We start from the raw sequence: 25,731 nt of genomic DNA on the forward strand, positions 1-25,731 counted from the left end.
GACAATAGTGCTTTCCTGTTGTTGCAAATGTATTTTGATATGGAGGGGGCAGGGGATGTGGGGATTGAGATACCTTTTTAGCTTCAGCTGAAACGTAAGTGGGAGTAATTTAACAGAAATCCCCATAGCTACATGCCTGTAATGAGACAGATAGCATTACAACTGAGAGCAGCACAGGATTCCTGTGATGTTTGCCAGTGGTGTTTGCCAGAGCTCAAGGAGTTAGGCTGGAAGCTAAAAGCTAGGACAGACAGAGTCGTCATCTCTGGGTTGTTGCCGGTGCCACGTGACAGTGAGGCAAGGAATAGGGAGAGAGTGCAGTTGAACACGTGGCTGCAAGGCTGGTGTAGGAGGGAGGGCTTCAGATATTTGGACAATTGGACTGCATTCTGGGGAAGGTGGGACCTGTACAAACAGGACGGGTTGCACCTGAACCAGAAGGGCACCAATATCCTGGGGGGTAGGTTTGCTAGCACTCTTCGGGGGGGTTTAAACTAATTTGGCAGGGGGATGGGATCCGGACTTGTAGTCCAGCAAGTAGGCTAGCTGTTTGTCAGGATGTCCAAGACTGTAGGGGGGCTGTGGAGAAGGTAGCACTGACAGGGAATACTAGCGGACACAGAGATGGGCTCAAGTGCGTATACTTCAACGCAAGGAGTATCAGAAATAAGGTGGGTGAACGTAAGGCGTGGATCGGTACCTGGGACTACGATGTTGTGGCCATCACGGAAACGTGGATAGAAGAGGGACAGGAATGGTTGTTGAAGGTTCCTGGTTACAGGTGTTTCAGTAAGATTAGGGAGGGTGGTAAAAAAGGAGGGGGGGGTGGCATTGCTAATTAGAAATGGTATAACGGCTGCAGAAAGGCAGTTCGAGGGGGATCTGCCTCTGGAGGTAGTATGGGCTGAAGTCAGAAATAGGAAAGGAGCAGTCACCTTGTTGGGTGTTTACTATAGGCCCCCCAATAGCAGCAGAGATGTGGAGAAACAGATTGGGAAACAGATTTTGGAAAGGTGCAGAAGCCACAGGGTCGTAGTCATGGGCGACTTCAACTTCCCAAATATTGATTGGAAGCTCTTTAGATCAAGTAGATTGGATGGGGCGGTGTTTGCGCAGTGTGTCCAGGAAGCTTTTCTAACGCAGTATGTAGATTGTCCAACCAGAGGGGAGGCCATATTGGATTTGGTACTCGGTAATGAACCGGGACAAGTGGTGGGCTTGTTAGTGGGTGAACATTTTGGTGATGGTGACCACAATTCTGTGACTTTCACCTTGGTTATGGAGAGAGATAGGTGCGCACAACAAGGTAGATTTTATAATTGGGGGAAGGGAAATTACGATGCTGTAAGACAGGATTTGAGGAGCATACGTTGGGAGCATAGGCTGTCAGGGAAGGATGTCGTGGAAATGTGGAACTTTTTCAAAGCGCAGATACGACGTGTCCATGATATGTATGTACCTATCAGGCAGGAAAGAAATGGTCGTGTGAGGGAACCTTGGTTGACGAGGGAGGTTGAATGTCTTGTAAAGAGGAAGAAGGAGGCTCACATAAGGTTGAGGAAACAGGATTCAGACAGAGCAGTGGAGGGATACAGGATAGCCAGAAGGGACCTGAAGAAAGGGATTAGGAGAGCTAAGAGAGGGCATGAAAAATCGTTGGCGGATAGGATCAAGGATAACCCCAAGGCATTTTATGCGTATGTGAGAAACCAGAGAATGACGAGAACGAGGGTAGGTCCGATCAAGGACAGTAGTGGGAGACTGTGTATTGAGTCGGAAGAGATAGGAGAGGTCTTGAACAAGTACTTCTCTTCAGTATTTACGAACGAGAGGGACCGTATTGTAGAAGAGGAGAGTGTGAAATGGACTGGTAAGCTAGAAGAGATACCTGTTAGAAAGGAAGATGTGTTGGACATTTTGAACAACTTGAGGATAGACAAGTCCCCCGGGCCTGACGGGATATATCCTAGGATTATGTGGGAAGCAAGAGAGGAAATTGCAGTACCGTTGGCAATGATCTTCTCGTCTTCACTGGCAAAGGGGGTGGTACCAGGGGACTGGAGAGTAGCGAATGTTGTGCCCCTGTTCAAAAAAGGGAATAGGGATAACCCCGGGAATTACAGGCCTGTTAGTCTTACTTCTGTGGTAGGCAAAGTAATGGAAAGGGTACTGAGGGATAGGATTTATGAGTATCTGGAAAGGCACTGCTTGATTAGGGACAGCCAGCACGGATTTGTGAAGGGTAGGTCTTGCCTTACAAGTCTTATTGAATTATTTGAGGAGGTGACCAAGCATGTGGATGAGGGTAGAGCAGTGGATGTAGTATACATGGATTTTAATAAGGCATTTGATAAGGTTCCCCATGGTAGGCTTATGCGGAAAGTCAGGAGGCATGGGATAGAGGGACATTTGGCCAATTGGATAGAAAACTGGCTAACCGGTCGAAGGCAGAGAGTGGTGGTAGATGGTAAATACTCAGCCTGGAGCCCAGTTACAAGTGGAGTTCCGCAGGGATCAGTTCTGGGTCCTCTGCTGTTTGTAATTTTTATTAATGACTTAGATGAGGGAGTCGAAGGGTGGGTCAGTAAATTTGCAGATGATACGAAGATAGGTGGAGTTGTGGACAGTGAGGAGGGCTGTTGTCGGCTGCAGAGGGACTTAGATATGATGCAGAGCTGGGCTGAGGAGTGGCAGATGGAGTTCAACCCTGCCAAGTGTGAGGTTGTCCATTTTGGAAGAACAAATAAGAATGCGGAATACAGGGTTAATGGTAGGGTTCTTAGTGAGGTGGAGGAACAGAGGGATCTTGGGGTCTATGTACATAGATCTTTGAAGGTTGCCACTCAGGTGGCTAGAGTTTGTAAGAAGGCCTATGGAGTATTATCGTTCATTAGCAGAGGGATTGAATTCAAGAGTCGTGAAGTGATGTTGCAGCTGTACAGGACTTTGGTTAGGCCACAGTTGGAGTACTGTGTGCAGTTCTGGTCGCCTCACTTTAGGAAAGATGTGGAAGCTTTGGAGAGGGTGCAGAGAAGATTTACCAGGATGTTGCCTGGAATGGAGAGGAAGTCGTACGAGGATAGGTTGAGAGTTCTTGGCCTTTTCTCGTTGGAACGGCGAAGGATGAGGCGTGACTTGATAGAGGTTTATAAGATGATCAGAGGAATAGATAGAGTAGACAGTCAGAAACTTTTTCCCCAGGTACAACAGCGTGTTACAAGGGGACATAAATTTAAGGTGAAGGGTGGAAGGTATAGGGGAGATGTCAGGGGTGGGTTCTTTACCCAGAGAGTGGTGGGGGCATGGAATGCGCTGCCCGTGGGAGTGGTGGAGTCGGAATCATTGGCGACCTTTAAGCGGCATTTGGATAGGTACATGGATGGGTACTTAATCTAGGTTAGAAGTTCGGCACAACATCGTGGGCCGAAGGGCCTGTTCTGTGCTGTATTGTTCTATGTTCTATGTTCTATGTTCTATGTTCTAGATAGGAGACTTGTCCCGGTCCGGAATGCGACCATTTATCGCTTGGTCTAATACTGGTTCCTCCGAGCAAGGAATAATTAATTAGTTAAAGTTTATCTTTAAGGGAACCTACTATAAAAGATGTACTTGTTTCTGCTACCGTATAAGGCATCAGTCAGTCTGCAGTTTGAATATATTGGACACTTTTGACCGTCTTACCTCAGAAGGCATACAGAGTCAATTCAGAGGTAGCTCAGTCAGTTGAGTCAAGTGGTGAAGGTTTGGCTTATGAAGAAGGTTTAAACAGTTAAAACCACTAATCTCCCAGTAGTTAGAAGAATGGGCTGAGATGAAATCGGAGTCTGCAAAATGCTAAGTCTCACTGATAAAGTCAATGTGGAACGGATGGTTCTTCAGATCGGGCGATGTAGAAGGACCGGTAATTGTTTTAGAATAAAGAATAAAGAATAATTGAAAGCAGAGATGGGGACGAATTACTTTCTTCTGAGTGTCGTCAGTCTGTGGAACTCACTGTCACAGACTGCAGTGGATGTTAAATATAAAAAGTATGTGGACAGATTTTTAACTGAAACCGTGTTGAAGGGAGGCGATGGGAATGTGGAGTTGGGGTTGAGGTAAGTTCAGCCATGACTGCATTAAATTATCAGAGGCTTGAGGGGTTGAGTCCCCTTCTCCTTTTCCTCGTTCTTCTTGTTTCACACAATATGGCTAATGCTAGGCTCGATTTGTATAGTGAGGAACTGACATAAGCCCTGCATGCTTCCCTCCACGAGCATCACTCTGTGGCGTCCAAAATGTACAAGTGATTCAAAATGTTGATCGCCTGTGCCAAGTAGTACTCACAGATTTGATCATGTTCTTCTGTGTGTATATTCCAGCAAAAGTCCGCATTTCAATAACATTTGTTTTTTGAATTATTGGAAGGCAGCCTACCATTCCCCTCCCTTTCAGACTTCCAAATGCCCCATGCCTCTGCTTTTCACGGATTGCAGCTTGGTTAAGACTCACCGAGTTAGATACGACTTTGGCTTAGGGAAAATAATGGTGGGAAGTTGTAACAGGGCATTGAAATGAATTCAAAGGCAACCAGGGGAAAAATAAAACTTGTCGCATCAGGAAGCTGATTGAGTTAATTGACAACACGAGTGGTAGACAAAGGACAACCCTTGAGCATGTTTTAAATACATTTCAAGAAGGCTTGATATAAGGTGTTCCACCGCGGAAATAAAATGCATGGGGTCTGGTAGGAAGTAGGCAGGAGCTACCTTGGGACATGTACAGCTTTTCAAGTCGTGCGACAGACGGTTACTGGACGAAACCTCAAATATTTGCTGTATTTCCAAATCGTTCAAACACAGAGATGTGAGGAAAATTTGCCAATTTTGTGGATGGCAGAAAGATAAGCAGAAGGTTTGTGTTGGACCTGCACAGCTTGGGCACAGCTGAAATATTGCTTGCCCGTCTGGTCACCACAATACAGGAAGGAAGTGTTTGCTCTGGCAAGTTCAATTGGAGTCTCGAGTTTCCACACCAGCAATTTCTCCACATCTCTGTCTTGATTCTGCAGCCCCAAACTGTTTCCTCCCGTTCTAGACGTCAGGAAACACCAGCTCGACCTTGACTTTGTCTTGCTTTCAGGCAGCTCACACAGACTCACAGAGTCGTACCGTTGAGTGAATTTTGTTTTGTGAACATAGAAATAAATGCAAGAGGAGGTATTCAGTGAGGCCAGGCGCAAAGGGGCAGATAACAGACCTTTGCTGGACAAGTGAGAGAAAGCAAAGAAGTAATAAATTAGGTGGGACTGTTTTCACAGGAGAGAAGAAGGCGAAGGGGAGATTGGAGGGATGTTTTCAAAATCCTGACACGAGGCTCAACTGAACACATAGGGAGAAGGTTTTACCATTTGTACAAGGAACACGAATGAAAGGGGTGTACAGTTAACCTAGTGTGCAAATGAAACAAAAGTGAAGTGAGGAAATTTTGTATTCACCCAGTGGCTACTCGGGGTCTGGAGTGCATGGTCTGGAAAGATAGGCGAGGCAGGTTCAATACAAACTTTCAAGGAGGAAGTTGGATGTTTGTTGAATTGGAAATGAGATGCAAATGTCTGTGGAAAGAGTCCGGAAATTTCCATCAGGGAGATCAGGAACAGGACTGTGAACAGCGGGGAAAATAGCATCAGGGTGCGCCCGAAGTAATCTGGGGGGGGGGATTCTGTGACATTGCAATTTGGACTAGCTCCCTGACACTTCCACCGAGCAGGAACAGACATGGAAAACTCTCCTTATTTCCTTGCAGGGTATAACAACGACTGTGAAAAAGCTGGTGGGATGTGCTCGGTCAATGTGTGCACAGCACTTCCAGTGGAATCTGCCATGAGGCTGTGCCTGTTTGAACAACGCTGTTGGAAGAATCGGGGATCTCAGTGAAGCCTTGGGGACCCTGACTTCATTCGATAATTGCGATGACTGTGAATGTTGTGTAGGGTCTCCGAAATTCGTTGTTCCCTGAGAGGTGTAAATTAAACCGGCTGAATTGTGAACCACACATTGTCCGTGTCCCATGTGCTGCCACATAGACATGCCCGGGAAAAGTCAGGACGTCTGGCATAGAGAGAGAGAGGGAAGCAGTGTCAACATTTTGGGTCTGGTTGGACCTTTCTGCAGAGAGAAACACAACTGTTCTTCCAGCAAATATGGACAGGGAGAAGAAGTGAGCGAGAGAGAGAGTGGGAGAGAGAGAGAGGGAGAGAGAGAGTGGGAGAGAGAGAGAGGGAGAGAGAAAGAGGGAGAGAGAGAGTGGGAGAGAGAGTGGGAGAGAGAGAGAGGGAGAGACAGAGTGGGAGAGAGAGAGAGGGGGAGAGAGAGAGTGGGAGAGAGAGTGGGAGAGAGAGAGAGGGAGAGAGAGAGTGGGAGAGAGAGTGGGAGAGAGAGTGGGAGAGAGAGAGGGAGAGACAGAGTGGGAGAGAGAGAGGGAGAGAGAGAGTGGGAGAGAGAGTGGGAGAGAGAGAGAGGGAGAGAGAGAGGGAGAGAGAGAGAGGGAGAGAGAGAGTGGGAGAGAGAGAGAGTGGGAGAGAGAGAGTGGGAGAGAGAGAGAGGGAGAGAGAGAGTGGGAGAGAGAGTGGGAGAGAGAGTGGGAGAGACAGAGTGGGAGAGAGAGAGGGAGAGAGAGAGTGGGAGAGAGAGTGGGAGAGAGAGAGAGGGAGAGAGAGAGTGGGAGAGAGAGAGAGTGGGAGAGAGAGAGTGGGAGAGAGAGAGGGAGAGACAGAGTGGGAGAGAGAGAGTGGGAGAGAGAGAGAGGGAGAGAGAGAGTGGGAGAGAGAGAGAGGGAGAGAGAGAGTGGGAGAGAGAGTGGGAGGGAGAGAGAGTGGGAGAGAGAGGGAGAGAGAGAGAGGGAGAGAGAGAGTGGGAGAGAGTGGGAGAGAGAGAGAGGGAGAGAGAGAGTGGGAGAGAGAGAGAGAGAGGGAGAGAGAGAGTGGGAGAGAGAGAGGGAGAGAGAGAGAGGGAGAGAGAGAGTGGGAGAGAGAGAGAGGGAGAGAGAGAGTGGCAGAGAGAGAGGGAGAGAGAGAGAGAGAGAGGGAGAGAAAGAGTGGGAGAGAGAGGGAGAGAGAGAGTGGGAGAGAGAGAGTGGGAGAGAGAGTGGGAGAGAGAGAGGGGGAGAGAGAGAGAGTGGGAGAGAGAGAGTGGGAGAGAGAGAGTGGGAGAGAGAGAGTGGGAGAGAGAGAGGGAGAGAGAGAGAGTGGGAGAGAGAGAGTGGGAGAGAGAGAGAGGGAGAGAGAGAGTGGGAGAGAGAGAGGGAGAGAGAGAGTGGGAGAGAGAGAGTGGGAGAGAGAGAGTGGGAGAGAGAGAGTGGGAGAGAGAGAGGGAGAGAGAGAGAGAGGGAGAGAGAGAGTGGGAGAGAGAGAGGGAAAACACAGAGGGAGAGATATTGTTCAAGATCGGGGATGATAAATAATCGCGAGTGCAGAGGAATGAGGTTTGAATGGAATCAGTCATGATCGGGGATTTGATTCCAAGTTACAGGATACTGAGAGACCTGGATAGAGTGGACATGGCGAAGATGTATCCGCCAATAGGAAAGGCTGGGATCCGAGCGCAACGGAGCAACCCTCTTGAACTGATTTAAGGCAGAATTTCTTCATCGAGAGGATGGTGATCCTTCAAACTCATTGCCTCAGAAGCCTGGGGAGGCCAGGTCATTGAGTACATTTCAGTCAGGAATACAGAGGCTCTTGCTTGGTAAAACGATTAACGGTTATGGGGCAGGGAGGGGTAGGTGGCCGGCAGAAGCCTGGTGTTGAGAAAGCCATCAGCTTTGATCGAATGTTGGAGCAGATTCAGGGGCAAAATGCTTACATTCGGTACCTGTGTTCCACTATCTTGTGCAGTGGGGTAGCAGGCTGGAATGGCCAAGCCGCTGATTCCAGCCCCTTATGCCTGTACTGGTGGCTTGTCAATGCAGATGGAGCTCCACAATGTCAAATGGCAATGCCAATAAAAGGGTGCGAGTCGAGGTTGCACAGCAAGAGCCTACCACACTGTCCGAGAGCTCACACTGAGAAACAATCTCTCAGTCAGTGGGTTTAACCAGTGGGAGCACCGTTCGGTCGGAGTCTCTCAGTGTAACATGGGTGGAATGGAGAGTCAAGAGGACTGACAACTCGCTGAGAGCTGACATTGCCCTGAGCACAGTAATGTCAACGTCTCAGTAATGAAGGGGCAGCAAGCACTCTCTGGGACAGGCTGCACTGACGTCTGCACTCACTGCTGGAAAGGTAGATCTGGTGGGGCGCCACAATGTGGCAGACTCAGTCCTGATACAATCCCGCACTAACACACAGTCAATCTAACGTGAGCGCTAAGTGGAGGTGAGTTAGTCTGGAACAAACATTGCAGGGTCAGAAGCAGGGAATTGGGGGAAGGGTTACTCTGCAAAAAGATCTCCAGATATGCCAGGATGACCACACGATAGCGAGACTTTGATTCCTGGTGCTATTCTCTACCCTCACCTACCCACTGGCAAGTTCATTAACACATTCATCCATCCAGTGAGGCTCAGTGGACAAGGATCCTGAGGTCTAACGCTGTGGAGGTGGGCTGCAAAGTGGCTCTCCATTGGGAGGAGATTCCAGTCGGTTGGAGCAATTCCCGGGTCCCAAGAATTGATTGGACCAAACGTGGCCAATGGCAGAGATGTAGGTCTTGAATATGTAACCCCCCCCCCCCCCCCCCCCTTCCCTTCTGCGATAAACTGGGAAATGAGCAAGTGGTTGCACCACAGGAGAAAAGGGACTCTGTACATCTCGCACAACGCCACAGCTTCTGAGGGCATGTGATTAACCGTGTGTGTGTGTGTGTGTGTCTGAGAGAGAGAGAAAGAATGTGAGTGTGTGTGTGTCTGAGAGAGAGAGAAAGAATGTGAGTGTGTGTGTGTGTGTGTCTGAGAGAGAAAGAATGTGAGTGTGTGTGTGTGTGTCTGAGAGAGAGAGAAAGAATGTGAGTGTGTGTGTGTGTGTGTCTGAGAGAGAAAGAATGTGAGTGTGTGTGTGTGTGTCTGAGAGAGAGAGAAAGAATGTGAGTGTGTGTGCGTGTGTGTCTGAGAGAGAGAGAAAGAATGTGAGTGTGTGTCTGAGAGAGAGAGAAAGAATGTGTGTGTGTGTCTGAGAGAGAAAGAATGTGAGTGTGTGTGTGTGTCTGAGAGAGAGAGAAAGAATGTGAGTGTGTGTGTGTGTCTGAGAGAGAGAGAAAGAATGTGTGTGTGTCTGAGAGAGAGAAAGAATGTGAGTGTGTGTCTGAGAGAGAGAGAAAGAATGTGTGTGTGTGTGTGTGTCTGAGAGAGAGAGAAAGAATGTGTGTGTGTGTGTGTGTTTATAATAAAAGGCTGTCAAAACATTTTATTAAAAGTCGATCAGAAATCTGTTTTAATGCACTGAGAAGTTAGAGACATATATCATTGTCTTTTGGATTCACTCCTGACACACAGGCATCTCTGGCTGTCCAGCATGTATTGCCCGCCACTAGTTTCCACTTTAACAAAGGGGCTGTGCTTTCTTGAATCGCTGCTGTCCATGTGCTAGCGGGAGGCTCACTGTGCTGTTTGGGAGTCCGTTCAGGAATGAGATCCAGTGACCCAGAAGGAAAGTCCTGATTGGACTGGAGCACAGTCACTCAACTACCCATCACATTATGGCCAAAAGAACTGAATTACAGACGTGAGGAGACAGTGACAGGTCTTGACATCGAGATCGCATTTGACCGAGCTGGAATAAATGGCTATCAAGAGGAAAATGCTCCAGTGATTGGGACCATACCCAGAAGACAGGCCAAATGTCGAGGTTGTTGGAGGTCAGTAATCTCAGTCCCAGAACATCTCGACATGTGTTCCTTAAGATAATGCCCAAGGCCAAATTATCTTCAGCTACTCAATCATAATTTCATGAGTGGGGATGTTGCTGATGAGTGTCCAATCTTGCTCATTATTTGCATCCACGTAGGTATGGAAACAGTCCATTTTTAATTCCAAGATCTGTACGATGTCGAGGCGAGGCTGACATGTGGCAATGCCAATGTGAGCATGGCTGATGCTGGAGATTAGAGTCCAGAGTGGGTTTCTAGAAAAGCACAACCTGCCAGGCAGCATCCGAGGAACAGGAAAATCGACGTTTCCAACAAAAGCCCTTCATCAGGAAGGGATGCCGCCTGGACGACTGTGCTTTTCCAGCACCACATTCTCCACTGATAAGTTGCAAGTCACATCCACGTCATACAAATGCCAAGTTATGAACCCTACCAAGAACAGACAATCTAATAATTGCCCCTTCCCATCCAATGGTGTTACAATCAATGAGTCACCACTATCAACATCCTGGGATTTACATTTGATAAGGAATTAAACTGGATTCACCACGTAAACACATTAGATATAGCAACAGGTCAGAGACTTGGAATGCTGTGACCAACGACTCTACATAATCTAAAAGATACAGGTCATGGGTTTTATGGATTACCGCCCACTTGTATGGATTAATGCAGCTGCAACAATACGTAAGAAGACTTGCATCATTCAGGACAAAGTACACTGCATTATATTCCCAACGAGCCAGTCGCTGCAACGCCCACACTCAGAAGCAGCACTGTGTACTTTATGCAGGATGTCTGGACCAAATTCTGCAGGGTTGCCTCAGATCGCACTGTCAAAACTTTGCATGGGAATGCTTTACCTGCAAGATCTCCTCTAAGTCACTCACAGCCTGACTTCGAACAAAGAACAAAAAAATAGTAGATCACAGGGACAGGCCCTAAACCCTCCAAATCTTTGCTGAACATTATGTCCTAATCAAACTAAAACTGATGCCTTCTGCCCTTAAATAGTCCGTATTCCTGTTACCATCCAGTGGCCTCTTTAGTGTCGCTGTGATTACATTCACCACCTCATGTGGCAGTGCGTTCCAGGCTCCGGCCGATCTCGCTGTGAAATTCTTCCTTTGCACACCTCCATTGGTCAATACTGATACAAAGTCTTCATGAAGCAGCTCTCCACTTTCCGTGGCTCCATGCATACCTTCAATGCCACGCCCTTTATCCTTACTGCACTCTTTCTTCTCATATATGCATGAAATATCATGGGATTGTCCTCGACCCTGCTTGTTAAATAAATGTCGTGGCCCCCTTTTAGTCTTCCTAATTCCACATTTAACTTCGTTCCTAATTTTCTCTCTATTCCCAAAGGGCTTGTACCCGCCTGGATCTATTTTACGCTTTTCTTTCTCCTTTTGGCTAAGCTTACAATTCCCCTTGTTCTCCATGGTTCCTGTTTCTTGACAGGACTAACCTTCATTTGCTTTAAAATGTCCTGAAGTTTAATCAACTTTTCTGCAAAAGCTTCCCAGTTGCCAGACGCGCAGTTTCCCTCAAATAGCCGTCCATTCCATATTCACCAGTCCCTATCCAATTAAACGCAAATTGGCCCTTGCAGAATTAAGATCTCTCACCGGAGAACCACTCTTATCATTATCCACGACTATTCGAAATCTTATGCAATTCTCGTCAATAAGTCCAAAATGCTCTCCTACTGAAACATTGCCCTCCTGTCCTGGCACATTCCTTAATATCAGGTCTAGCGTGGCCGCGTTTGTGTTTGGATTGTCATCGCACTGTCTCAAAGAATCCTAATCAATCCAATAATTTGCTCTCCATCCGATCCCCCGGAACAAAGTGAGTCCCAATCAATAAGAGAAATTTTGCCGTCACCAACCACAACTACCCTGTTTTCTTCAAACGGTTTCAGTATCTCACTACATATCTGCTCCTCTGTCTCCTCCAGTCCCTTTGAGCCGGGCGATGTCTCTCGGCCTATTCTCACTCTAGTCTATGCCTATCTCAGTCTCACATTTGTCCCGACTCCCTGCACTTGCTGGCTCGTTGTTCTGATTCTGATCACATACTACGCTGGGTTGAATCCTCCCGAAGATCTCTAGCAAATGTATTTGGAAGTATATTGCTGCTTGGTCACTGTCACTGGGTCAAAGTCATGGAATTCCCTCCCCGATATCATTGTGGGTCAACCCGCAGAGATGACCTGCAGCCATTCAAGAATGATGCGCATCGCCGTGTTCCGAAGGGGAAGCAGGGGTCAGCAATAAAAGCCGGCCAGCCAATAAAGCACATGTCCCACAAATTAACCTAAACATGAAATTCCATGTCATGTTCCAATTCAAGGATCCAACCTCTGGGACACCCGGGAAAAAAAACACCTCTGGACCACCCGGACCAACCAACCCAATCACACTTCAACTCCCCCTCCCACTCCACCAAGGACATGCAGGTCTTTGGACTCCTCCATCCCCAGACCACAACAAAACGACGGTTGGAGGAAGAGCGCCTCATCTTCCGCCTTGGAACCCTCCAACCACAAGGGATGAACTCGGATTTCTCCAGTTTCCTCATTTCCCCCCCCCCCCTACCCTGTCTCAGTCAAATCCCTCGAACTCAGCACCGCCTTCCTAACCTGCAATCTTCTTCCTGACCTCTCCGCCCCCACCCCAGTCTGACCTATCACCCTCACCTTGACCTCTTTCCACCTATCGCATTTCCGACGCCCCTCCCCCAAGTCCCTCCTCCCTACCTTTTATCTTAGCCTGCTGGCACACCCTCCTCATTCCTGAAGAAGGGCTTATGCTCGAAACGTCGATTCTCCTGCTCCCTGGATGCTGCCTGACCTGCTGCGCTTTTCCAGCAACACATTTTCAGCTCTGATCTCCAGCATCAGCAGACCTCACTCTCTCCTCAACTGGTAATGGAAAAGGTAAGGAAAGCTTTGGTCTATATTTCAAAGTGAATAGTGTGCCAAGTTAGTTTGTGCAAAGGTACATTTCAGACCCCTGCTGAAATGTTGCCAGCAGTTTTTTTTATCGCCCTGATAAGGAAATGGATGCTGATTGACTGAGCAAGAATTTATTACTCATCCATAATTTCCATCCCTTCATTGCCTTGGTATATACATATATTTAACTCTGTCAGCTCTGGTCAATATTTCGGAACACACCATCTTTTAAACTAACATATCAAGAACGGTCTACTCTTGTTTAGAAAAGGACAGTGACTAGGCCATTATTGGAACATTGCGTGAAATTCTAGTCCCTCTGCACTAGGATGGTTGTTATGAAACTTGAAAGGGTTTAGAAATGACTTACAAGGATGTTGCCAGCGTCGTCCAGTTTCAGGTACAACGCTGGAGTGTCGGAGGCTGAGAGATGATCACAAGGAGGTTTGTGATGCCATGAGGAGCATGAATATGGTAAACAGAAAGAGATTTTGTTTTCGCCCGGGTGAAGGAATCCGAAATGAAAGACTATAGGTTTGAAATGGAAGGGGAAAGATTGATAAGCAATGCCAGGTGCAAATGTTTGCAGGCAAGTAATGAATGAGCTGCTGGATGAAATCGTGAATGCTGAGCCATTACAACATTTAAAAGGCTTTTGGGTAGTTGTATTTGAGTAGGAAGGGCTTAGAGGAATATCAGCAAATACTGGCAAATGGGTTTAAATTCATATAGGATACCTGGTTGGCACGGATGCATTGGGTGGGAACGTCTCTTTATGCACTGTATATCTGTGTGATTCGATGAGCTCATGAACCTGCCAAAATGTTCATCATTGCATCTGGGTGATCTTTATGTACAGGCCAATGTAGAGAATGGGAGATATTGGACTGTGGGATTGGCTTTGTTAGTGCTGGTGGTTGTGGTGGAAAAGTTTGCATATTTAATCATTCCAAAGCATCAATAGGAAAGTGAGTGATGGTGGACGCTGAAATTCTGAAATAATCCCTCTAAAATATCCCATTAAAGAATTCTCTACTGGAGATTTTACTGCGTTTTTTTCCTCCTCCCTCCAGTAGTGCCAATGGGCTTGAAGTGTATTCCTTGTGTTTCTCGATTAGTTTTCTGTATAAAACTGCAGTTAGAGCATCTCTGGCCTCCACAATCCTAATACCTTTCCCTCCATATGTATTCTTGTCTTCTTCATGTTAATCTGTCCACCACATGTAATGTATCCATACTGATCAATTTTCCTAGTGTCTCTCGATTATTCTCTCCATTTGGAAATAAAAAGGTAACTATGGACATACATACAGTGAGATTCAGTTTTTTCGCTGACTCCTCTCCCATATCTGCATTTAGAAAGATTGAATGGATTTCCCAGCAGGACATTCCTTATTTATTAAATCCTATATCCCACTTTGCAGTGAGTGTTTGATTGAGGCTTTATGCCACACGCCTGGAATGTAGCACTTGATTCGAGAGACAGTCATGGAATGCGATTTGGAGTCAGCATGTTTGATTATCTGCTTGATCGGTTTACTCGAATTAAATGGTTTGTCATTCAACCAGATTAATACTATCATGGGAGAGTTTGCTCAATATAAAAGATGCTTGCCATTTAAGAAATGACTAGATTTCAGTAGTAAAAATCATTGACACCGCAACATCAGTGCCTAGTTTTAAAAATGATGTGGTCGGTAATCTTACAGGGTAGAGGGTATTTATTTCACTATAATTGCAGCTGTTGGTGTTAGTCGTAACACTGTCACACCAGTCTTTGCTGTATAACATAATATTTAACCGTACTGTAATATTCATGTTTGAAATTTAACATATTTTCCAGGATTAATTCAGTTCCAGCAAAACCTTTCTCCCAGAAGCTGAACGGGAAAGTCTTCTTTTGCTCTGACTACAGATTAATAAACACTCCGAAAGTTTTGGAATTCTAACATAAAACACTTGTTCTAAATCATTGAAGTATTGTGGCATATACTGTTTGAAAAAAAGTGCTTAAATTGTTTGATAAATAGGCTTGAGTGTGCTTATGACTTTTCTACAGGAGACACATAAATACGATGATTAGATGTCAAGATAAGCCACTAGGTGATTTTCCTCTCTTGATCATCGTATTGTATGTGCCTACTCATTGCCATACACTAATACAACATTCAATCCTTGGTGATCCATTGGACCTGTTCTCATTGGGCGCAGTTTGGCTTGGTTGTAATCTGAGTACACTCATCAGCAACGGTTAGGTGTTTTTTAGTTACATCATCCGAAACTATGACACAGAGGGGCTAAGTTCATAAACATCAGGGCAAGTGATTTCATCTTCTTATGTATGCCTTGTACAAATAGTGATATGTGTTATATTCTTTTATAGGTATCCATGCTGCATTATATCCGTTGGTTGGTACAATGTAATAAGACAATATGAATGTTGGCATTATCTTCCGATCAGTTGAGAATGATGTGCTGTCTTTGGCCTGTGCTTTTTTGTGTGTGCCACATTTAGATGTTGCCTCGTGTGTGTTTAATGCGTGATAATCTGCATGGCTTCCTCTGTCCAGATTTCTTCTTCATCGTACCATCTGCATATCCTTGATTACTATGATCTGCTTCTACTGATAACCAACAAATCTTTTCATTGTACCCACGGGACGATAAATCAAATCGAGTCAAATCAAAGCATAGATTGCCCAAAAGAAAGAGGACTAGTGTTGTGGTGTCAAGATTCACCATTACGGCACGTATTCGAGAATAAAAGAAGGTTCAAATCCAGGGTAGCAGGAATTGAATGTGAACAACTCGTACAAACCTGTAAGCACAAGTGCTGTTCTCCTCTTGCAATGTCTTGACTCGAGTTTCTAACCAGAAATGGCTGAAAATCGATCAAATGTGAAAACAACTGTCAACCAAATAAAATAGGGCAAGGCCATCTGGAATAGAACAATTCAGAATGCATACGGAAGAATGATGTGCCAGAATGCAACTGGGGAACGAATAATTTTCATTCTGTCCAGATGGACGTTGCGAATGACCCGCATTCGAACTATTCCTGGTATGACCACAACGTACAAAAGTGACACATTTACAGAGGCTCCAGTTTTCTCGAGTCAGGATCACAGTTTCAACTACAAGGGGCAAAGATTCAAGGTGAAGGGGGGAGGTTTGAGGGAGATGTGCGTGGGAGGTTGCTTTTCACGCAGAGGGTGGTCGGAGCCTGGAAGCTCTGCAAGAACAAGTGGTGGAAACACGGTTCGCTTGGTGGCATTTAGGAGTCATCTCGATGGTGACATGACGAGGAAGAGAATAGAGGGATAGTGACTGAACAAGGGCAGAAAGTTTGCTTTTATTTTATTTGGGCCTGATGGTCAGCACAGGCTTGGAGGGCCAAAGGCCCTATGATGTACTTCATTTCGGATCATTAGCTTTTGTTCTTACCACATGAGGAGACAGTGAGGTCTGCAGATGCTGGAGATCAAAGATCAAAATTCCTGAAGAAGGGCCTGTGCCCGAAACGTCGAATCTCCTGTTCCCTGGATGCTGCCTGACCTGCTGTGCTATTCCAGCAATAAAGTTTCAACTTCTTACCACATGAAACAAGCAGAAACAGCTCATAAATGAAAGTGACTATGGTAGATTGATCATCATGTTATTTCCGTTCATTATGAAAAGAATCATTGTGGCAAACTTTTTTTTTCTGCAGCAATTTTTTTTAAAAAATTGGCAGAAATGCAAAGAACCAGGATTCCTAAAGAAAAAGGTGCCAAAGAGTTCTGGGTGACGAAATCAACGTTAGTGCATCAACCTATTTTATTTTCTTCTCTTTCCAATGGCAAACTGCAGATTATAACTGAAAAAAAAATAGAGGGAAACAGAGGTCTTGGTAAATAATGCCAAGTTCCATTGCCTGAGAAAGCTGGAAATCTGAAACGGCCAAAAGTAAGTCTTTTGCTAAATTCCACCAGCCTAGAGCCAGTAAACTATGCTTTGATGTAAATTAGTTATCATTTGGACTAACTATAAATTCAACAGGTGATTTGACGATGAATTATTTATTTACAGATAACAAGCAATTTACCATTTACAAAATCCCGTGCAAGAGCTGTAATGAACACTATATTTGGACAAACAGGCAGAAAACTTGCCAGCAGAACACATGAACATCATCTAGCCACAAAACGACATGACCCTCTCTCACTAGTATCCGTACATACAGATAAGGAAGGAGACCACTTCGACCGGGACAACATATCCATCCTAGGAAATGCCAAACACAGGCACGCACGAGCATAGCTCCAAGCATGGCATTCCAACTGGAACTCTATCAACAAGCATATTGACTTGGACCCCATTTACCTTCGAGGAGAAAGTGAGGGCTGCAGATGCTGGAGATCAGAGCTGAAAATGTGTTGCAGGTCAGGGAGCATCCAGGGAACAGGAGAATCGACGTTTCGGGCATAAGCCCGATTCCTCAAGAAGGGCTTATTCCCGAAACGTCGATTGTCCTGTTCCCTGGATGCTGCCTGACCTGCTGCGCTTTTCCAGCAACACATTTTCAATCCCATTTACCTCCCCTTGAGAAAAAGAACAGGAAATGGAATCACCATAGGAAATGAGATCGCCACAGGAAATGACATCACCAACCCAATGAAACTCAAACATATAAATAGAAAGTAGGAATCATCAGCAGTGCTTCGTCCGGAGGCTCACTGAAGTTGTTACCTAGTATGGTGACGAAACGTCTGAAAATGAACCTTCCAGCTCAACGAACAAACCTACATCCATTTTAAAAAAATGTCTTTAGAGATTTTATTCATAGATCTAACAACAACGGGGAAGAATTTGTACTTGAAATAGTTTGTGCATGTGTTCAGCTTCCTGCATCTTGTTCCTGATAGAAATGGTTGTCAGAGAGCATTGCCGAGTGGGATGGGTCTTTGATGATGTTGGCAACCTTTCCGTGGCAACAGGACTTTCACATACAGCCCACGAATGGGAGATTGGCTTCTGTTATGGTCTGGTCTAGGCACGCAAACTTCTGTACTTTCTTAAGGTTTTGCTCAGAGCATTTGCCATACCAGGCTGTTGTGCACCTGGACAGTATGTTCTCTATGGTCCATCTGTAAACGTTGGCGAGGATCGTTACGGAAATGCCAAATTTCTTGAGCCGCGTGAGCAAGAAGCGTTGTTGTTGCACCTTCTTGACTGTTTAATGGACGTGGGAAGTCGAGGACACCTATGAACTTAAAGCTCTCAACCCTCTCAAACTCCACCTAGTTTATATAGATACCGGTGTGTTCTCCTTCTGTCTTTCTGAAGTAAATTATCATTACTTTAGTTGTGCCAACGTTGAGAGAGAGATTGTTATCATTACACGTAACAACGCACTCAATCTGTTTTCTCTACATCGTTGTTTGATAAACTTCCTTGCACGGTGGTGTCTTCAGCAAACTTGGAGATGGCCTTCGTTCGGCAAGAAAGCTGTGGATGTACAGGGAGTGCAGTAGGGGGCAAATAATGCATTGTTTGGGGGCTCCAATATTGAACGTTTTGACGGAGGAGGTGCAGCTGATTGCGCTCTATGGGTCAGCAAGCTCAATATCCTGTTGCAAAGGGTGGGCCTGGACTCTATCTCAAAGTTTTGAGATCAGTTCTGGATATGAAAGTGGGGTTGAACGCGGAGCTGTAGTCAGCATTCAAGTTATGAAACGAAAAGAACTCTCACACTTCCTTTGCCACACAGTCAAATGGAAACATCCAATCTTCCCAGTATATGTAACAAGAGTGGTACTTGCCTCAGCCTCTTCCAGATTTTCTTATTGTTTCTGTATTTGGCCAATTGCCACCGTAGTTTTTCACCTCTATTTGTTGAACTGCCTTCAAGAAAACTGCTCAGAAAATTAAGGTTATGGACTCCCACAAAGGCTGATGCCTGGATAAAATATGGCTTAAGAAAGAACTGATTCATTCTTTGCAACGATTTGAGCTTGGCTTTCTGATCGAATTTAAGATGAGAAATCATTGGCGTGTTTGGACAAGTTCACTTGCTTTCTCAACGTCATACATTAATTAAAAATCCTCCCGACTCCCACATTCCTTCGAGGAGGAGAATATCTAACAAAAGTAGCAGCTTAGCATTAAATATTCAAACTTCCCTCATCAGGGCATGAGTTAACTTCAGAATCATTGATTCGAATGCTCACGAATTACTGAGCGAATTACTGACTTAATTCATAATTCGACACTAATTATTCAAAGAGCGAATAAGTGAACAGCAAATTCTCTGCACAAAGTACTCACGTCACTCAAAACAAATGGACCCATAATCACAGAACCCTTGCTAGTGTAACGTGGTGCAATGATTAATTAACAAGATAATGTAGCAGGCCAACAATATTAATAACTCACATTTAATCATGAGATACTGAAAAAAATGTATGAGTCAGATTATGCAATCAAGGCAGTCTATGAGCATTTTTTTAACATTGGCCAGATTATTATCAAATTACAGATAAATGAGAATGTGACATTAGTGCAGGTTGTGGATATTGGGGCACATGGTGACCCAGCGGTTAGCAATGCTGCCTGTCAGCACCAGGAACCTGCATTCAATTTCAGACTCTTGTGGAATTTGCATCGCCTCCTGGATGTTCTGATATCCTTCGACAGGCGAAAAATGCCGAGTTTTCATAGTTGTTTGGGGTCGGTCTGCGTGGGATGGCCTTCAGAGGATTAGTCAGGACCTGATGGTGCGAATTGCTTGATTCCAAGAGTGCAGGTATTCTGTGATAATATCAGCACTAATGGGGATGTGGAACTTTTAGAGAGAGATTATGAGAAGGGCACAGGCTGTTGGGAATGAAGCCCAGATGGAAAGGAACATGCGATTAAGAGATGATAACAATAATATTATCTCAAAGCTGTGGACCACAATGGGCGTTTTCAGCCTGTACAACAAATGTCCTTGCATCTTAAAAGGTCAAAAGGAAAAGAAGACGCAACTGACAGAGGTGCATGTTAGGTGACAACAAGATGCATTTTCCTCTGGTAATGCAGGTACCTGCCAGGGACAAAAACAAGGAGGAAGGGGATACAATGACTGTGGAATGGGTCATAAGTATGTAGGAGATCAAGACAACTGCTCTAAAGAACAAATAAGGAAACACAAACAATTGATGACAGGGGCACAAACGGATTTATGTGTAATAAGGCACACTGGAACATGGTACATGTATGGATTCTGGATCAGTGGTGCTGGAAGAGCACAGCAGCTCAGGCAGCATCCAAGGAGCTTTGAAATCGACGTTTCGGGAGCACCACTAATCCAGAATCTGGTTTCCAGCATCTGCAGTCATTGTTTTTAACCATGTTACACACATCCCTCGCCACAAAGACTGGAGTAATGACAGTATAACATTGCACTTCCTGGCTCTTGGTATGTCCAGGTGAAGTTGTAGTGTGTCTACAGTGATCGGCGTGAACCCTCGTTTAACGTATATTGATAAACGAAATTGAAAGGATAGCCGGATGCACTTTCAGGGTCATTCTTGCCTGTTCACAGCACAGGATAGAATGTGTAATGGTGAATATAGCTTAAAGTTTGTGAGAAGATTTGTAGCTCGGGTGCTCGTTGTTGTGGTTCTGTTCGCTGAGCTGGGAATTTGTGTTGCAGACGTTTCGTCCCCTGTCTAGGTGACATCCTCAGTGCTTGGGAGCCTCCTGTGAAGCGCTTCTGTGGTGTTTCCTCCGGCATTTATAGTGATTTGTATCTGCTGCTTCCGGTTGTCAGTTCCAGCTGTCCGCTGCAGTGGTCGGTATATTGGGTCCAGGTCGATGTGCTTATTGATTGAATCTGTGGATGTGTGCCATGCCTCTAGGAATTCCCTGGCTGTTCTCTGTTTGGCTTGTCCTATAACAGTAGTGTTGTCCCAGTTGAATTCATGTTGCTTGTCATCTGGGTGTGTGGCTACTAGGGATAGCTGGTCGTGTCGTTTCGTGGCTAGTTGGTATTCATGGATGTGGATCGTTAGCTGTCTTCCTGTTTGTCCTATGTAGTGTTTTGTGCAGTCCTTGCATGGGATTTTGTACACTACATTGGTTTTGCTCATGCTGGGTATCGGGTCCTTCATTCTGGTGAGTTGTTGTCTGAGAGTGGCTGTTGGTTTGTGTGCCGTTATGAGTCCGAGGGGTCGCAGTAGTCTGGCTGTCAGTTCGGAAATGCTCTTGATGTATGGTAGTGTGGCTAGTGTGGCAGTATTTGCCAAAAACGGATACCCGCGCAATTTCCTCAACAGATGCCTAAGGGAAAGACAACGGAACGAGGACATGCCACAACCCAAAGGACTAGCCACACTACCAGACAGGGGACCGAGACAGGAGACGAAGCGTGTGCAACACAAATTCCCAGCTCGGCGTAGAGAACCACAACGGTGAATATAGCACGATATGGGTACTGTGAGGATATGGGGAGAAAGTTATGTCCCTTTGTTGTAGAGGCTTGTATTCCTTTTTATTCTAAATAAACTGCACTTTGTCTCTGTGTAGATTTCAGGTCTAGGGCCCATGTGTGAGTTGGGCAGCTGGGCGTGGAGTGGGGATCACAGATGGATAAGTAGATGTAATCTGGATTAAACTATTGAGCTGTTGATTTCCCTTACAATTCCTCGCTCGCCCTTCACCCCCCACCCCCCACCCCCCACCTCAGCAAAATGCCTCTTGCTGTTTTTCACACCTGGACGAAGTGTCCTGACTGGATGAGTTGACAGCCAAAACTCCATTTGCCATGTGGACTGACCAGAGGCTGAATATCAGACAGTTTCTGTCTCCGTGTTTGCGAGTGAGAGAGAGTGTAAGTACTCTTTGAACACAGTGCCAGTTTTTATCCTTTCAGACTTCAGCAAACCCTCGGTGCCGGGCTTGCCCCTGAATGGTCAGGGGTCGTGAGGGGAACCGTCCAAAGAGCTGGGACTCACTGGAATGTTGAGTCTCTCCAAACTCCCAGTCTCTCCATGGCTTTGGTTAACTTGTGTTTGTCTCTATGTTGTTTATATGCTTTTCTTCCTCCATCTCGCTCTTCCTTCATCTGTCTCTGACTGTCTCTCTGTGTGTCTGTTTCTCGGTCTCCTTTTCTTGAATTTTGCTTTCCGCTCTCGTCCTCTTTCTCCCTTTCAAACTGAAAGAAAACTAAAAACTTGATATTAATTTGAAGAAGTCTTGTAGAAAGGCTCAACATAATTTTTTCCTCATATTGACAGAGGGAATATTAAGCAACCGAATCATCAATAATGGGAAGTTGGGGTGAGAATGTGGGCAAGGAAATCAATTGTTATTGAGTCATGAGAAAGCAATTTATTCACAAAACCACTGTTTGTTTCTGTGTACAATTATCGCATGACTTCTAAAAAACACTCTAAAATCGTTCTTACTAAGTACATCAAACAGCAACTATTTAACATCCCTCTTACTAATACTCAAGAGAGGGGAGTAAAGTCAGATCTAAGTCATCACTGTTTGAGGATGATGTGTCATGAGATATTTTGGGATTGATATGAAATAATTCTCATTGTGTGTGGAAATCTCTAAGCATGTATTACATACTAATTACATTTATGCAGGCACATTTCATTTACTCTATATTTCCTCTTTAGTTTTAAGAAAGGAAAAACATCAGACTTATTCTCAAATTCAAATCTGCAGCAAAGTGCGCTCATAATTCAGTGGAAGAGACAGAGTCAAAGTTCAAACACCATATATATATATATATATATATATACAAAACCAGATTTTAGTGCAGCTTCCGACTTGTGGCCAAATGATGTCAGCAGGCATCAGAGCACTCTTTATCTCACCAGGCCGAGACCACACTGAGACACGCTGGATATGTCAAAAATTGCGCTTTGGAACACTGCTGATCATAAACTTGTAATGGAACTTGACATTAAATATCATTGAGGAGAAAGTGAGGTCTGCAGATGCTGGAGATCAGAGCTGAAAATGTGTTGCTGGAAAAGCACAGCAGGTCAGGCAGCATCCAGGGAACAGGAGAATCGACGTTTCAGGATTCCCGAAGAAGGGCTTATGCCCGAAACATCGATTCTCCTGTTCCCCAGATTAAATATCATTGGCAGAACGAACTTTAACCCGGCGTTAGGCTCCAGGTAGTGATGATGGAGGAGACAACTCTGTGACGACCTCGAAGTAGATCTGTTTCACGGCCTTCTCTTGAATTTGTGTTGGTTGTTCAACAGTTTGATAACCCTGAGGTCCATTGGACAGAAGCCATCCTCTTAGAAGCTCAGCTCGCTGCATTAGTTATTTGAGGATAAACATCTACGTCTCCATTACTAACTCAGAGTTGAGTTCTTTATTCCCGCTGTGGCGATACTGTGGCTTTGAGAGCCGTGTCCCTCTCTGATTTATTTTAGAGAGATTCATGGGTCACCACATACTGCATTACAATGTCTCTCTTTCTCACACTCTCTCTCTGTTTCGCCTCCCTCTCTCTGTCTCTCTACGTTTGTGCCTGTCACACAGAAGATGGCATCACTGCCAGGAATAGGTTATTCAGTCACTGGCCTGTCATTTAATACGATCAAGGCTGCTATCATCTCGGCTTCCCTCAGCTCTTTTAACTCATTGAGAATTGAAAATAGATCTCCTCCTTAAATATACTCAGTGTCCCAGCATCCGCTGCATTATGCGATAATGAATTCCATGGATGAACACCCACGTGTAAAGTAATTCATCCTCATCTCTGCTTTAAATTTGCCAGTCCTTATCCTAAAACGATGACCTCTTTTTCGAGGTTGCCTCACACGAGGAAGCATATTCTCTGCGCCTGCGTTATCAATACTTTTCAGCATCTACTGAGCTCAGTTAGATCCTGTCTCATTCTTCTAAACTCCAGAGACAGTTCAAGCCGAAATCTTTTCATCTTCCTTCTTTCCTGAGCAATTAGTCGAGTGCTCGGTGCATTATTGCACGAATAAACATACTAGTTTGAGTGAAAAATTAACAGGGAACGTTAGAACGTTTGCGTTTGTGAGCTTCAGATCCACCAATGCTTTTCATTCCTCAGCAAAAAAATTGGGAAGCTCCCTTGCGTGAACGCTCTCCTTTTTCATTATCCACGGTTAATCTGTATATGCCGAGAAGGAGTTCATTGGCAACAACTGTGCGAAAGATATTCCAACTTAGGGCAATGTCAACACCAATACATCCAAGGTTGCCATCAATAACAACACTCTCACATTGCTGGAGTCTGTGTATACACTCTCTCTCTCTCTCACTCAGACAATCTAACACAAACGCTCACAGAAACACACAGGCATTATCACTGGCAGCACTGTCCCTCGTCTGGGCACTGTCATGCACACACTGCTGCACACATACTTCCTCACACTCATTCACACTCAAACTCTTACACAAACTAACACACGATCATACACAAACAAACGCATAAGTTCACATACACAGATTCACATACAACCATACTGACAAACGGACTCATAAACAAACGCACAAATACACACATAGAATACACGCTGATCCATGTAGCATAGCACACTGAGTGACACGCATACACTAAACCACACACACACGCACCGACATACAAATACACACACACAGACTATCAGACACACATATGAAATCAAATGCAGTGTCACTCTGAGGCACAGATATACTCACAGTGAAACAAACACAGACAGCATTCACATTCACAGTAATGCTCAGTCACACAGACACAAGCACACTCACACACTCAGATACAAACATACAAAGCTGGAAATGTGTTGCTGGAAAAGCACAGCAGGTCAGGCAGCATCCAGGGAACAGGAGAATCGACGTTTCGGGCATAAGCCCTTCTTCAGGAGGGCTTCATTCCTGAAAAAGGGCTTATGCCCGAAACGTTGGTTCTCCTGTTCCCTGGATGCTGCCTGACCTGCTGCGCTTTTCCAGCAACACATTTCCAGCTCTGATCTCCAGCATCTGCAGACCTCACTTTCTCTACAAACATACAAACACATACAGAGCAACGCAGGTTCACAAATTCATATGGTCAGACATACACACGCATGCACATAGTTGTGCACATATGCAAATACACAAAACTACACACATACATTCACAGGCACGCACTTGTGCACGTATTAACAAGCACTCATACACGCGCATGCACAACTGGATCCAGAACTGACACACAAAGGAACACAATCTACAATAATACAATATGGACAAATGTGGGATGACTGGTATATGGGCAGTCAATACTATTCAGACAGTACACTGCCCACAGTAATACATTTTTTTTCAGTGTGATGCAATATATATGAAGACTCATATCGTGGAAAGAGTGAAATGTCAACAGTAGTGCAATGCTCACACTGACATTTGGAAAGGCAGTAGTGTGTACATTGTGTATTGACTATCGTGACTTAATGTCTGCAGTAATATCTACAGAAATACAATGTGTACTAAGCAGAGCAACTGGTCTTTGGGCATTCAGCAAGGTATAACTGGGGAGGCAATGGGCCTAATTCTATTATCATTCGACTATTAATCCAATAGCCCAGAATAATGACCTGGGTCAGCAGATTTTGGAATTTATTTCCAATAAAAGCAAATGGCTAAAGGGTCGACTGATGACCCTGAAATCACTGTAAAAAATAGAAACAAAAGCACAAATCTGGTTCAGTAATGTCCTTTCAGGAAGGGAATCCTTACTTGCTGTGCGCTATGTGGGCCTCCATATCCACTGCACATGGTTGACTCACAACTGCCTTCTGAAATGGCCTTGTATGGAACTCAGTTGTGTTGATCACTAGGAAGTCGCAGCCATGCCCTACCAGCGTTGTGGATTAACCCACAGCGATTCAAGTTGGAGCTCATCACCACCTTCTCAAAGCCAAATAGGGATGA

Source organism: Chiloscyllium plagiosum, unplaced genomic scaffold (genome assembly GCF_037043375.1).
Source record: "Chiloscyllium plagiosum isolate Xiang-an unplaced genomic scaffold, Cpla_swu_hap1 HiC_scaffold_41, whole genome shotgun sequence".
Classification (NCBI taxonomy): domain Eukaryota; kingdom Metazoa; phylum Chordata; class Chondrichthyes; order Orectolobiformes; family Hemiscylliidae; genus Chiloscyllium; species Chiloscyllium plagiosum.